Genomic DNA, 13456 nt, shown 5'->3' with positions numbered 1-13456 from the left:
TGGCCTATAAACCCTCAGGGCCACAAGCCCGTGAGCCAGGTGGCCTCACCAGTTCTGCTGGTGAGCCCTGAGCCAGCCAGGCAGCCAGTTCATGAGAAGCCTCGGGTCAGCTGAGGCTTTTGACAACCTCCTGATGCTCCAAGCCTAGGTTAGGTAGGTCTGCTCTTCATAAGCAGACAGGAGCATAAAAATTGTAATAAAAGAGTAACTAACTAAGGTTTACTGCACTTGTACTGGGTCCCAGGCACCTATATGCATTATCTAATACCCTCTTTATAACTGTAGAAGTCGGTACTAAAAGTTAGGTGCTGTTTTTATGCCCTTATTAAAGATAAAAGAACCAAACCTCAAACTCCATTTGTCCCAAAAGCCATGCTTGTGCCTGATAGCAGTGTTTCTCGACTTCCAGGAGCAGCAACAACTCCTGGGGTCCCCAACCCAGAGGTCCTGACTCAGTGGGTCTGGTGCAGAGCCTGAATTTGCATTTCTGAAAAGCTCATGGGCAGCACTGCTGGTCCCGGAAGCTGCACTGCCCTGCACCACACTTAGGTCCCGCAGCGTCCAGCAGAGAATCCCCTGAGTCTCTCACAGCTCTCTAGTGTTGTTGCTTCATGGTCTTTACCCAGAAATCCAGCCACTACAGGTGTTGGACCTCCCTGCCACCTTGGCTAGAGAGCCCCTCTCCCAAAAACAGGGCTGCAGAGGGAGCAGACACAGACCAACATCCCTGTCTGTGCCCAAGACAACCGGTCACACTTTGCAGCGCGATGAGGCTACTCAACTATAACCGAGCCGTCCTTGTCCTCAGCTGGTGGAAAAGCAGACGGGGGTCAGGGTCAGGGTCAGGGTTAACTGGGACCTCGAGCCCACCAGCTAATCGCTGTTACTGTCATCTCAGCACTTACCACTGATTTCTGCATTGTTTGACTAATACTCCGACTGTAATGAAAATGCCATGAGGACAGGCCTCTCGTCAGTCTGTTTCCCACTGTGCACCCAGCGTCTAGGACAGTGGCTGGCACACAGGAGGTGAGCAAGAAAGACATGTCGAACAAACAAATAAATAAATGGACAATGGACGAACAAACGAAGATGTGAACAACCAAATGCAGAGAGTCACGGACAGGCCTGGGAGAGGGATGAGCATGACTGGTTGAGAAGCTGGAATATTAATTTGAATAGAGAAACCAGAAGAATGTTCTGGGACACTCAGCTTCCCCACCTTCCTTCTCGAAAGAGGTCACCTCTTCACAGGTGGGAAAGGTGGGGCCTGGTGGCTTGCACACACAGTAATCTGGACAGAGGTGCATCAGTCTGCTGGTTGCTGTTACAAATATCACACACTGGATGGCTTAAACACCAGAAATGTACCGGCCCCCAGCTCCAGAGGCCAGAAGTTTGACACCCAGGTGGTTCCTCCCGACAGCTGTGAGGAGTCTGTTCCAGCCTCTCTCCTGGCCTCTGGTGGTTTGCAGGCATCTCAGGTGTTCCTTGGCTTGAAGAAGCCTCAGCCCAGTCTCTGCCTTCATCTTCACATGGCCTTCTCCCTGTGTTCCTGTCTCCAAATTTCCCCTTGTTTTAAGGACACCAGTCATTTTGGATTAGGGCTCACCCAAATGAGCTTGTCTTAACCAATTATATCTGCAGTGACTCTACTTCCAAATGAGATCACATTCTGAAGCACTGGGGGTCAGGATTCATCGCTAGAAGCAGTGTGAAAGTAAGACAGTGAAGACCCGGTGAGAAGGTGGTCAAAGGTGCTTGTCCTCACGTGGTGGACTTCAGACCACTCTAGCAGAGCAGCTACACCTGCTCCCTGGGACTGGCAGACAAGGCCAAGGGCTGAGGGCCTGAGCAGGCCAGCTACGAGCCCCAACCCCCAGGTGCTGCGGGTACCAGAACCTGCTCTCCTCCGGGAGGCTGCCTTGGGGAGCCCGGCCCACTACACCCCAGGCCAGAGCAAAAGGGGCCAGAGAAACAAAAAACGCTCACAGTCAACTTGCAGACTTCCCTTTCTGGTGCTTTGGGTCCTGCATGCAAATTACAACACTGCCCCCTCTCTGCCACCTTTTTCGTGTGGCAGGAAGGAAAGGTCACTTCAGAGACACGGACATGCAAGGGCCAGACTGAGCTGCTGTGCTTCCGCCCCATGCTGCTCCCGGCTGTTTCAGGACCTTCCCTCCTGCCTTAGGTGCCTGCACTCCAATCGTCCCCCTCGCGTCCTTCCAAGGCCCATCACTGCGCTGTGTGTGGTGTTTACACTGGAGGGAAGGAAGACGCCTCTAACTCTATTCTGTACTCTAATTTTCTTTCTCATTCAATCAAGCTCAACAAACTCAGTTTTAATGCTTTTACCAATAGCTCCTGGTGAAGGCAGCAGCCACTAATTACATAAAACAATTCATTGGAGAGCTCCTTTCGGTCCCAGGCACCATTCCTAATTTAGTGACTGTGGACAGAATTTGGCTGGTTTTGAATTCGTCAGAACAGAAGCTAAGTCTTGAAGATGGAGAGTTTTCTCCCCACACAGGCTGTCTAGCTGGTGTCTGCCTGTGACCCTCTGCTCACCCCACTCTGCCCTACACGCTCCCCTCCACCTGACCCTCCGGTCACCTCATCCACACCCATATCTGTGACTTCCACTGTCATTTACCTGCTGATGACCCCAGATCTCTAGGTATCTCCTTCCTGGATCATCTATCCACTGCATGCAGGAATGTCCAGTGGGAGGACCACACGCCCTTCAAACGTGCCATGCCAGCCTGAACTGCCCCACTCCCAGGGATGCCCTCCCTCCTCCTCATCTCCACTGATGGTGCCATCATTCGCCAGGTTGCATATCCAGGAGCCTGGATGTCTGCCCCAATTCCTCCATCCCATTTACCGCCCATGTTCAAGTCACCACGTCCGGTTATCCAGGACTATGACTAGACGGTGTCCTCTCCTCCCCACCACACCCACTATTATGCCTCAGTTTAGGGGCCTTCAGATGCCCAGGATCCCGCAATAACCTCTTATCTGGATGCCCTGTCTCCAGGCATAAAAATCTACCTTTCTCCCTGACCTGATGCGATTTTTGTACGTGTACATTTGATTACGTCCCCACCATCCGCCTGCTGCAAACCTATTGATGACTCTCTGTCACTGTCCAGATGAAGCACAAACTCCAGAAAAAAGATTCAAGACCTTTTGACAACTGGTTCAGCCTCTTGCTCCAGGAGCATCTTCACACACACACACCCAGGGCCTCCCCTTGTTCTCTGTGCCTGACACTGTCCCCTACTCCTGCCTTCATCTCTCTGGCCAACTCGGAACCCAACTCAAGGGTCACCTCCTGGGGAGCCTTCGGTGAGTCCCAAGATGAGACAGGTGATGCTCTTATATGGTCCCTGAGCATATGGACTTACCTCTGTTAAAGCACTTAACACACTGTATGGCCATAATCATTTTTTCCTCAGCCCAACCATACTCTGAGTCTCAGAGAGCAGAACTGTGTCTTAGTCATCATGGGATCCCCAGCACCTAGAACACAGCCTAGTATGGCCGTAAGAGATGGCTTTGACTGGTCAGTTAGTCCGACTATATGGTGTAGAACCAGCACTTGGCCCACAGCGAGGTGAGGAGAGGTGGTCAGATACTCACTCGTCACTAAGACGGCACGAAGTGGTGGTACTGGCATGGGCTTTGAGATCAGCCAGGCTTGAGTCCAAACTGTGACTTCACCGCTGTGTGACCCTGAGCAAGTGCCTTTACCTGTCTGAGCTTCAGTTGCCTAATGTGGAATGAGAATAAGTGGTAGGGCCGGTGGGGGTGGGGTTTGGAATGTACGTTAAGAGTGCTCCGGCAGTTTTAGTTAAAATCCTGTGCTGATTATACCCCAGAGTCTTTGACAAAACAAAAAACCCCACACAACAGCGACAGAAAACACCTAAGGCTTTATTGTTTCAGGATGTACTAATCATATTAAGTCATGCCTGTCCCCAGTGTTCTAGAAGAGTTCGATTTACTCTCAAGGTAGTCAGTTACGTGATAAAGAGAGGATAAATACTCCCTGATGGTTTAAAAGCTGATCTCAGTTTTGTCCCCCATTGAGATCTGTTGATTCTTAATGGACAAGTGCTTGGTGCTTTATGAGCCCAATGATGATACAATTGGCCCATTTCTAGTTAAACAGGGAAAAAACCAAAAATTATACAGTTCAGCAGGCCTGACACAGTTTAAACTTATGTAAAAATTGTCTTCTTATAAAACTAAGATAAAACCAAATGGGGATATTAATACCTTTGTCCATAAAAGCGTTCATAGAATCATGGCTCTGTAAAGCTGGAGAACTCAGGGACCCATGGCATGGCTCCTCTTACATCACATGGACAGGAGAACTGAGGCCCAGTGAGGAGAAGAGATAGCCAAGGTCATGCAACCCGTGACCATTTGGGCAGCCAGGACCAGCAGGCAGTCTCCCTGACTGCCTATCCGTGGTGCTCCTCACATCTCCCCCAGCTCCTCTGTCCACGTCCCCTCCCTGTGCTTCGCGGCTGGCTCCTCAGGTGTAGCCCTTCGGCATCTGGCCTAGAGGTGTATGGGCCATGGCCCAGCCCTATGACGTCCACCTCTAAAGCCCCTGAGGTGTTGCGGGGCTGGGGGGAGGAGAGGGCCATGTCTGCAAAGGCTTCTGGAGAAACATTCAAGGCACGAGAGGAAAATGCCTCACGGCCATGGCCTGGGTTCTTCTCAAAGTCAAGTCAGGGTGGGCGCGAGGAAAACTGGAAGTGAAGCGATGGAAGCGCTCAGAGCAGACCCCCCCTCAGGCTGGGCAGGCAGGCCCGAGGCACCTTCCTGAGCGTGTCTCCTGAGAAGAGGCGGTTTGCTGCTGCGGATTCAGGAACCAGGTCAGCATTTCTGTATCAGGACACTGTGCAGTCTCTCAGCATCCCAAGGGGTTTGAGTCCTCTAGAGTCCAGTCTCTCACACTCCGCTCCCCACTCCTCCCCTCAGCAGGTTGTGCCAGCCCACCTAGGGGAGGGCCAGGGCCCTGGCCTCCTCCTTCAGGGCCGGGAGGGTGGGGCGTCCTTCTCTGGTGACAGGCAGGATGGCGGAGAGTGGGCTGGGCTGAGGGGCATGGGTTTCCTAGTGCTTCTGGTCCCTGGATACTCCTTGCAACCTGGGGGACTTCCCCAAATCACTGAAGCCTGACCCTTCGCCAGAAACCCTGCTGCAGGAGAGCGGAAGTGTGGCCCTGGCACTTTTGATTTTAAAAAGCGAGCCCCATAGTACTTCTGATCAACACTCAAGGTGAGAGCGGCAGGGTATGGAGATCAGATATGGCTTCCTGCTACTCACAGTTAAGATGCCAACATTTTGAAATGCATAAGTCAGAGCAGACTTGAGGCTGGTCTTCTAACTCTGCTCTCTCTCATACTCTCAGAGAGGAAGAGCTGGAGTGGCAGCTGTGCCAGGCCCCAGGCAGACCTGTGGCCCTCCTGGCTTTTCCACAGCCTCCCCCGAGAAGCTGTTCCTGACACCTGCTCACGGCTGGGTTGCTCTCAACTTGGCCCAGTGCTTTACTGCCTCCCAAAAGCTTGGGCTCGGTTCCCATCTGAGACGCCCATGGAGCAAGAGTCTTAAAAGCAGACGCCATCTACATTGTGTTTCTCAGCAGAGAAAGGCTGGAAGTCAGCCTTCAGAGCAGCAGTTCTTGACTTTTAACCTGCCTGGGAATCATCTGGGAGCTGTGTTAAAGAGCCGGCTCTGATTCAGCAAGTCTGGGGTGCTGCCTGAGCTTCTGCATTGCTGACAAGCTCCCAGGGGAGGCCATTGCTGCTATCCAAGGACCACACCACACTCAAGGGCCTACACCACTTACAAACAACACTGCTCTCGCTGTGAACAGGTCAGGGTACTTGCAAATAAGACCCGCCACAGCCGTGGTGACTAACCATCCCGGTTCGCCTGGGACTGACGGGTTCCCTGGGGACATGAGGCTTTCAGCGCTAAAACCTGGGACCGTCTCAGGCACGCCAGGATGCTCGGTCACTTGCCCGCAAGCCCATGTCCCAGGACAATTAGTTTAGGTGAAGACTTGAAATAGACATGGGGGGAAAGCACAAGAACACTTACAAAGTAACAAAAAAAGAGGCTATAAATTGTTTTTTGTGTAGGAAAAGTACTTTTAAAGCACTGAAGGAAGGTAAGTGGAACTCACCATCACAGTGAAGCAAGATTAATCAGGAAAGGTTGAGCTTTGAGTCAAAGTGGGAAGGAAAAAAAAATCTGGAGAGCAATCCCAGGCCAAGATGAGAGTAGGGCTCCCGTTGCCACATGAACCCGCTTTGGTGGGCATCAATTTTGCATGACGCTATTTCCTCTCAGTTGTCAGACGCTACAAAATCATTAAAAATCATGTCCAAGCATGTGCTGGTGTATTTGTATTAAATGCCTTTATCTAATTGTTACAGGTCACTTTCTTCCTCCTCATGCCCACGGCAGGTGATTTGGCCCTGCACTGAAGATGCCCTGGCCTTCCTGCCCAGGTGGCTTTAGAGAATGTCAGCCAGCGCGGTGGTCTGATGGCGGCAGCCCTGGTCTGGATTTGGTCCTGTCTCCACCTGGCCATGTGCTCTGTGATCCGGGTAGGTAGGGGGTCAGTGTCTTCCAGTGCGTGCCTGTCCTCTTCCCCTCAGAGGGATGACAGAGGCACGAGGGCCCTCCCTGAGGGGCTCCTGCAGACCCAGGACCTCACTGACCTTTGGCAGGGCCTCGGAGAGCACGGAGTCTGCTCCAGGGAGGCTCTTACTACAAAGACCACACACAATATTCTTGGGAACACAGCCATACTCTGGCCTCTGGGTTTTGATTCCTAGAACTCAAAGTGTGTGGGTTTGGAATACAGTACACTCTGGGCTGGGGTCCAGGAAGACGTCTTACTTATAAAACGTATCAAAAATAAGTGCAGCTTTATTTCTTTAGCAGCAGTTAGGATATGAACTTTGGAGTTGGGCAGAAGTGAGGGCAAGGCCAGCTCTGAGATTTTCTGGTGGTCTGATCTTGGCAAATTACTTAACCTCTGGACCCTTGGTTTCCTCATCTGTAAACGGAGATTATTACAGTGTCTGGTCTTCAGGGTTGTGGAGCCTTGTGCCTCGGCTGGCAGGCAGCACCCCAGAAGAATAGCTACACTGTGGTCACTGTGTTACTGTCACAGTTTCACAGATGGCTGGAGAAGGCGCCTGGCAGGACCCCTGCTGGGCCTCCTTTAAGGAACCACTTGTCATTGGCACACAGTTGGTAATTGGAAGTTCCACGATGCTGCCAAGCTACTTGAAAAGATGTGTTAGAAATCCATATTTGATAAAGGAGAACAAAATTCTCAGTTCACAGTGCTTAGAGATCAGGCTGACTTTAAAAAAAACAAATAAATGTTTTATTTCTGAAGAGTTTTCAGTGTGTAGGAAAGTTGTGCAGCTAATACAGAGAGTTCCCACACACCCCACACCCAGTTCCCTCCCATTGTTAATATCTCACTGTTTTGAGTATTGTGGACCCACTTTTCACAAATGAGGAAACCTAGCATAGGAGGTTGCAGAGCTGCTTAAGGGAATTATAGAACTCTCTTCATCATCTTGCTCTGGCGATGCGCACGGCAAACCCTTCCACCACCGTTAGCATGGAGGTAAATTCCTGCCAGGCACTGCGATAGCCCAGGTTCTGTATTAACATGTCACTCTGGGGAGTCCCTGGGTCTTCCGGGATGCCCTGGGTTCCCCGGGAACTTCTAGGTCCCAATACGTTTCTTGGTTCCACCCTACCCTGCCCGGCTACTGCTCCTGTTGGCCCCCAGCCCAGGCCTGGGCCCCTCCAGGTGTACCGCCGGGCCTCTCACATCTCGGACAGCTGGGGCTTGGGGACATAGGGAGGAAACAGCCTTCAGCCTGGATCCTTGGGCAAACAGGTGATGCTGCGCAGCCTCATTACGTAGGGCCCCACCCTCATGCGCCCAGGGCGGGCCCTCCTTGTCTCTCACAGGGAGTCCCGCCCCTGCCCCCTGCTGGGCAGGGCGTGTTGTGGTCCAGCTGTTCAGCTCTTGTTTGGCTTCCCTTTTTCTGTGGGGAGGCTGCAGGTTTTCCGTTTATAAAAACAACCCTTGTTCCCACCTGCACCCTTCCCCCTGTGCCTGCCCTTGGTGTGTGGCCATCCAGGGCACCGAGCACGCCCACTGAGCCAGGCTCCTGCTGACCCCTGACTTGTCCCCCTGCACAAGCTAGTTCTGACCAGAGTTCTTGCAGGAGTTACATGGTTTCAGGGTGGCCTGGAGTGGAGGGGGTTGGGATGGGGGGGCTTTCTTAGAGATTAGTGAGTCAGACCTCCAAGAATCTGTAGGGCACATTTCTGCTTTCTCTTTTTCAGATGAGAACTAGTATAGTGGCCTAAGACCTATTCTGAGCCTCAGTTTTCTTTCCTGGAAAATGGGACTAAACCAATGCTCTAGGTGCAAGTATGTGGGTAAGACTGAAGGAGAGGGGTGAGTAACACAACGCCTGGCTGTTTCATTCCCAGCTCTGTGGGCCACACCATTACACCAGGTGCACCTGTGGCCTCAGCTCACCAGATGCTCCAGGACAGCCCTCTGCTGCTGCCCAGGGTTGAGGGCAGTGTCAGAGCAGCAACACGATGGTGCAACAGCCTTGCACAAACCCGAAGAGTTGTGTGTGACAGTCACCGAGACTTCCTCAAATTAGTTCTCTATGCACCCAAAACTGCTCCAGAAAAACAAAGGTTCAAAGAACATCTTTCAGTTGAAACCATGTTTTAAGAGCACCCTGGGAGACTGGAATTTAAAACAATCAGTAGCCAATTATTTATAAAGCGATGAGTGGTTTGTGTCCCATATCACCTCCTTCCCAGTTACTGTGTGTGGTGCATTCTGATTTCAAGTGTTGGGTTCTCTTAAAGCAGGAATTTAACTAAGAACTTTGTGCTTTGTGTTCAAGCCGTGTATTTGGGAGACAGATACATATATATCATTTCTCATAATATCCAGCAAACAAAGAACGCTGGAAGAACATGCAGGAGTCTGAAATTCATGAGAGGCCATGTGACAGATCTCCCCGGAGGAGTTCCAGATGTTTCCTGAAAACGAACAGGAAGAGTGAGGTCTCTGCATTGTGTCTCAGACCTGAGTGAGGCCAGTTCTGGAATTTGAGGCTTGGCGGGGAGGAAATAAGGTCTGAAGAGCCGAGGACCAGGGCCTCTCCTCTCTCAGATCCCCTCTGTGCACTAGATGGGTAGCTGAGGACAGGAAGAGAAATGAATGAGAGAGAGACGAGGAGAGAGAAGCAAAAGCAGGCTAGCAGGCACCTGGGGGCCATTTGCACCTGCTCATCAGTGGGGAAGTGGATTTAAAACCAGCCCCAAAATAGCCGTGTCTCTGCCTTGCTCCCCTTGCTTTGTCTTGAGACCTATGCGCTCGAATGCCCTTGAACGCAGGCATGAGAACCTGCCCAAGGCAGGATGCCATGTGCGGGCAGGCAGCACAGAAGCCAGCTGGATGAGCCAGGCCAGCTGGGGAAGTGTTTGCCCTCAGAAAACCTGGCCAGGCTGGAGGCTGGAGGTTGTGTAAAATGCCCTTCAGGGGGCTTTGGCCGTCAGAGAAAGTCTAGGTGATGTGCTGTCCCCCAGGGCTCCACCCAGTGAGGAAATTATACTAAAGACCTGAATAGCTACCATGTCTGGGGCATCTGCAGAGGGCCAGCACGACGTGCATTATGCACTCAGCCCTCGGTGAAGCCCTGTGAAGTAGGCATTGCTTTCCCCATTCTACAGTGAGACGGCCGTGGTCTCATCCAGCTCATGTGTGGGGCTGGGTGTCAGCCCCGGGTCCCTGTGACTCAGGAGCGGGAGCTCAGAGTCCCACCTAGACTCTCGCCAAGTCCCACGGATGCAGCAGGTGAGCTCTCCGAGGTCCAGCGAGGATGGGGAAGTCTGGTCAGCAGGCAGATGCGAGGCCTCGAGGTGCAGCTATTAAAACAGAACCTAAAGAAGACATTGGATTGTTGCCATTGCTGTTTGAAAATCCTCTCCTTCGATGGGACCAAGCAAGCCACACAAACTAGCTGTCAAGATCCTGGACTGTGAGATGGACCCCACCTGGCCATTGGTTTGTATCTGCCACTCACCACCCTGAGTCAATTATTCAACGTCTTTGTACCTCAAGTTCCTCATTTGTAAATTCCCCAAGGGCAGTTGTGAGATGGAGCGAGACAGGCTTACCTGGTGCCCAGCCTGAGTTCAGTGACTGGTCACTGGTCACCATAATGGGTTGTCGCTGTAGGCATTCCTGTCGGTCTCTGCCCTGGGGCGTCCTCCCTGACAAAAGGCAAGAGCATGGAGGTGACTCTCTAGCTGGGCTTTGTCAAAGGATTAGTGCAGAAAAACACAAAGGGCAGGGTGCTCTTCTGGACTGAACCCAGACTCACGTCTTCTGCTAATCGGATGCACCTGGAACTCACTGTGGACCCTGACAGTGGAATAGGCCTGGGCCAGTGCCTTTGGGCTCTGTCTCTTGAAAGTCAAAACAAAAGTTCCTCCTCTGACTTCTTTCCGAACCCTCCTCACTAAGCAAATGCAGCTTCTTCCAAGGTCTCTGTGGGATGCACTCAGGATGCATTCACCATGGTCACCACCTTGGTAGTGGCTGGCACCAGCTGGGAACCTGGGGTAGATGTGTGCTGTGAAGAACCACGAGCTCCTATGGGTGACATGTCATGAGTGTGCTATGTGACGTCAGCTGCAAGCTGATGTCATGGGAGTGGTGACAATGAGGCCAGGAACCCCTCTGGGACAGGTCACCCATTCTCCTGGGGCACAGAGCTAACGTGCAAATGGGAAGAAAGTTGCCCTGGAAGACTGCCCAGGGTTGCCCACACACACGCTGCGTCTACCCTCCCTCCCCATCTGGTCCAGCTGCAACCCCCGCAGGCTGGCCTCTACCCTACTTGACTTGCAAATACTCTAAGGGCAGTCACCTATAGTGACCAAATGACCAAATCCGTTTTTCATTTCTGTTTTTCCCTTATGTGCTCTTTCTCCAACATCCCACTCCGTGGACCACTTCCATATTCTTAAAATCATCTTCTCTTCTGGAATCTAGGTTAGAAATTATTTCTGTATTGCCTCCTGCCTCTTTGGTCACATTTCTTGGTCTCCTTTGCTGACTTCTCCTTCTTCTCAGCCCAGTATTAACTCCTACCTTTCTTCCCATCTGCTCTCTCACTCTGCCAGTCTTGGGGCACATTCATCCTCACACCTGGCTTCTGCCACCACTTCTACTCCCAGCTCTGGCTCCAGCCTAGACCCCTCTGCTGAGATTTTGTATCCAACTGTCCATTGGCCAGGTCCCTCATAGGTCCTTGGGCTCAGCATGTGCTCAGTGCCCCCACCCAAACCTGCTCCTCCTCCGGCATCTCCTCCTGCAGTGAGGGACACCACCATCCATCTGGTCACTCAAACCAGTTGTCCTCCCTGCTTCCCCTATGTGCATGCTTACTACATCTCATCTAAGCTACCTCCCAAACAATTCTGGACTCCCTCCCTGTGCCTCATTCCTGTGGCCATTGCCTTCATTCAGCCAGTGTCGTTTCCTGCCAGGTTGCTACAATAGCCTCCCATGCCATATTCCTGTCCCCTCACAGTCATTCTCTACCTTGTTGCCAGAGTGATATTTCTAGAGCACTATCTGGTAAAGTTGGTCTGCTCAAAGCTTCCACTGGGACTCAATCACCTTTGGAGGATTGCCTCAGCTCCTGGGTCATCTTGCTCCCTTGTCTGACCACCTATTTCACAAGGTAACCACGTGATCCCTTTGGTCCACCAACCTGCAGGCCCCTGCATGCCTCTGTGCTTTTACCCACAGTTCCCGCTCTCCTCATTCTAATTCATCCTTTAGCTGTAGTTCAAGGTCACCCCATCCAGGAACATTTGCCCTGACCCACACCCCCTGCCAGCCCTATCAGAGCCTGGCTCCTCCCTCTGAGTTCCCTTGACATAATCGAAGAGATTGTCACACTGAAGAGGGATGGCTGGCTGATTTACACCTGTCTCACCTTTCTGGGGGGACTTCTTTGAGGTCAAGGACGGATCTTTTTATTTATCTCCAGCGCCTGTCACTCAATAAATGTCGCTGATAAAAGTCAAGAATGAAGAGAAGGGATGTTGAGAAAGCTAACACAGATGTAGCGACTTAATAAAAACTGTCAGCTGAGGTCAAACCAAGGGCTAAGCAGACCAGTGTTCTGGCTCTGACAGCAGTTCTGGTGAGGTTTCAGGAGAGAGAATCACAACATGTGAAGCTGGAAGGGTCAGTAAAGGTCATCTAATTCAATACCCTCACTTTACAGGACGCAGAGAGGTGAAGTGGACTCCCTAGGTCACAAAACACAACTGGACAAACCTAAGTTCCTGGACCTCATGCCCACTGCTCCTACAGTTTCACTGTGCTGCCCCCCGAAGGGGAAAGTAGGAGTGTTCTCTAAACGTTCCTGAAGCCCAACCTGAGATTTGCTTTAATGTTCTTCTTAACTGATTTATATTATCAATATTCTTAGAGATTTGATAATACAAATCCTCAATTTACAAATATCTTAGAAAAACATGTAACATTTGTTAACGGCTCTCTCTGTCTGAAAGTTTATCCTAGTACTGAACAGAAGTCAGCCTTCCCCTAACTTGTACCCTTGGGTGCAAGTATGACACTAGCCTTCTTTAAAATCTGATGGAGCTCATAACTAACCACAATATGGTTTCAAAATGAAATTTCTTTTCATTATATTCTTCCATCAGCTGCCTGCCATTAAGTCCGAAGCTGTCTCTTAGTTTGCATCTTGTCCTTCTGTTTATATTAAGTGATGGGTCGCTATTAGGGTCAGTCTCCGTAACACTTCATTCTTTCTTTTAGAACATGGTTATTTATTGAGCATGTACCATGTCGTGTGCCTTTCTTTGACATCATTTAGCTTCTGATCTAAACAGTCTCTTTCTCATTTGGGGGGAGGGATTTCTAGAAATCTTTAGTAAGCACTTTAAAGAATATCCATAATCCCTAATTTCAGATTGCTCCAAGTAATCTTGGAGATAAGATACAAAACATCTATGCAAATCTCAGAGTGATAAGATTTGAGGGTAGACTGTGCAGATGTACTGGCTCCTCCTTTATTATGTGGTGATTTACAGCCCTCTAGTGGGTCTTTAATGTAACATAAAAAGGGAAGCTAAGGGCAATGGAGTATATATAATGGCTTGTTTTTGCTAGTACATTCTTTCAATGTACAAATGCAAACTGAGTACCTACTATGTTCCAGGCATGTTTTAGATGCTGGAGATACTGCAGTGAACAAACACAACAAAATCACATGCATTAGTCACTTAAGAAGAAGAGAACAGTGAGTAGAACAAATCTGGGGTG

Source organism: Camelus dromedarius, chromosome 21 (genome assembly GCF_036321535.1).
Source record: "Camelus dromedarius isolate mCamDro1 chromosome 21, mCamDro1.pat, whole genome shotgun sequence".
Taxonomy (NCBI): Eukaryota; Metazoa; Chordata; class Mammalia; order Artiodactyla; family Camelidae; genus Camelus; species Camelus dromedarius.
Note: the sequence above shows the minus strand (reverse complement) of the source record.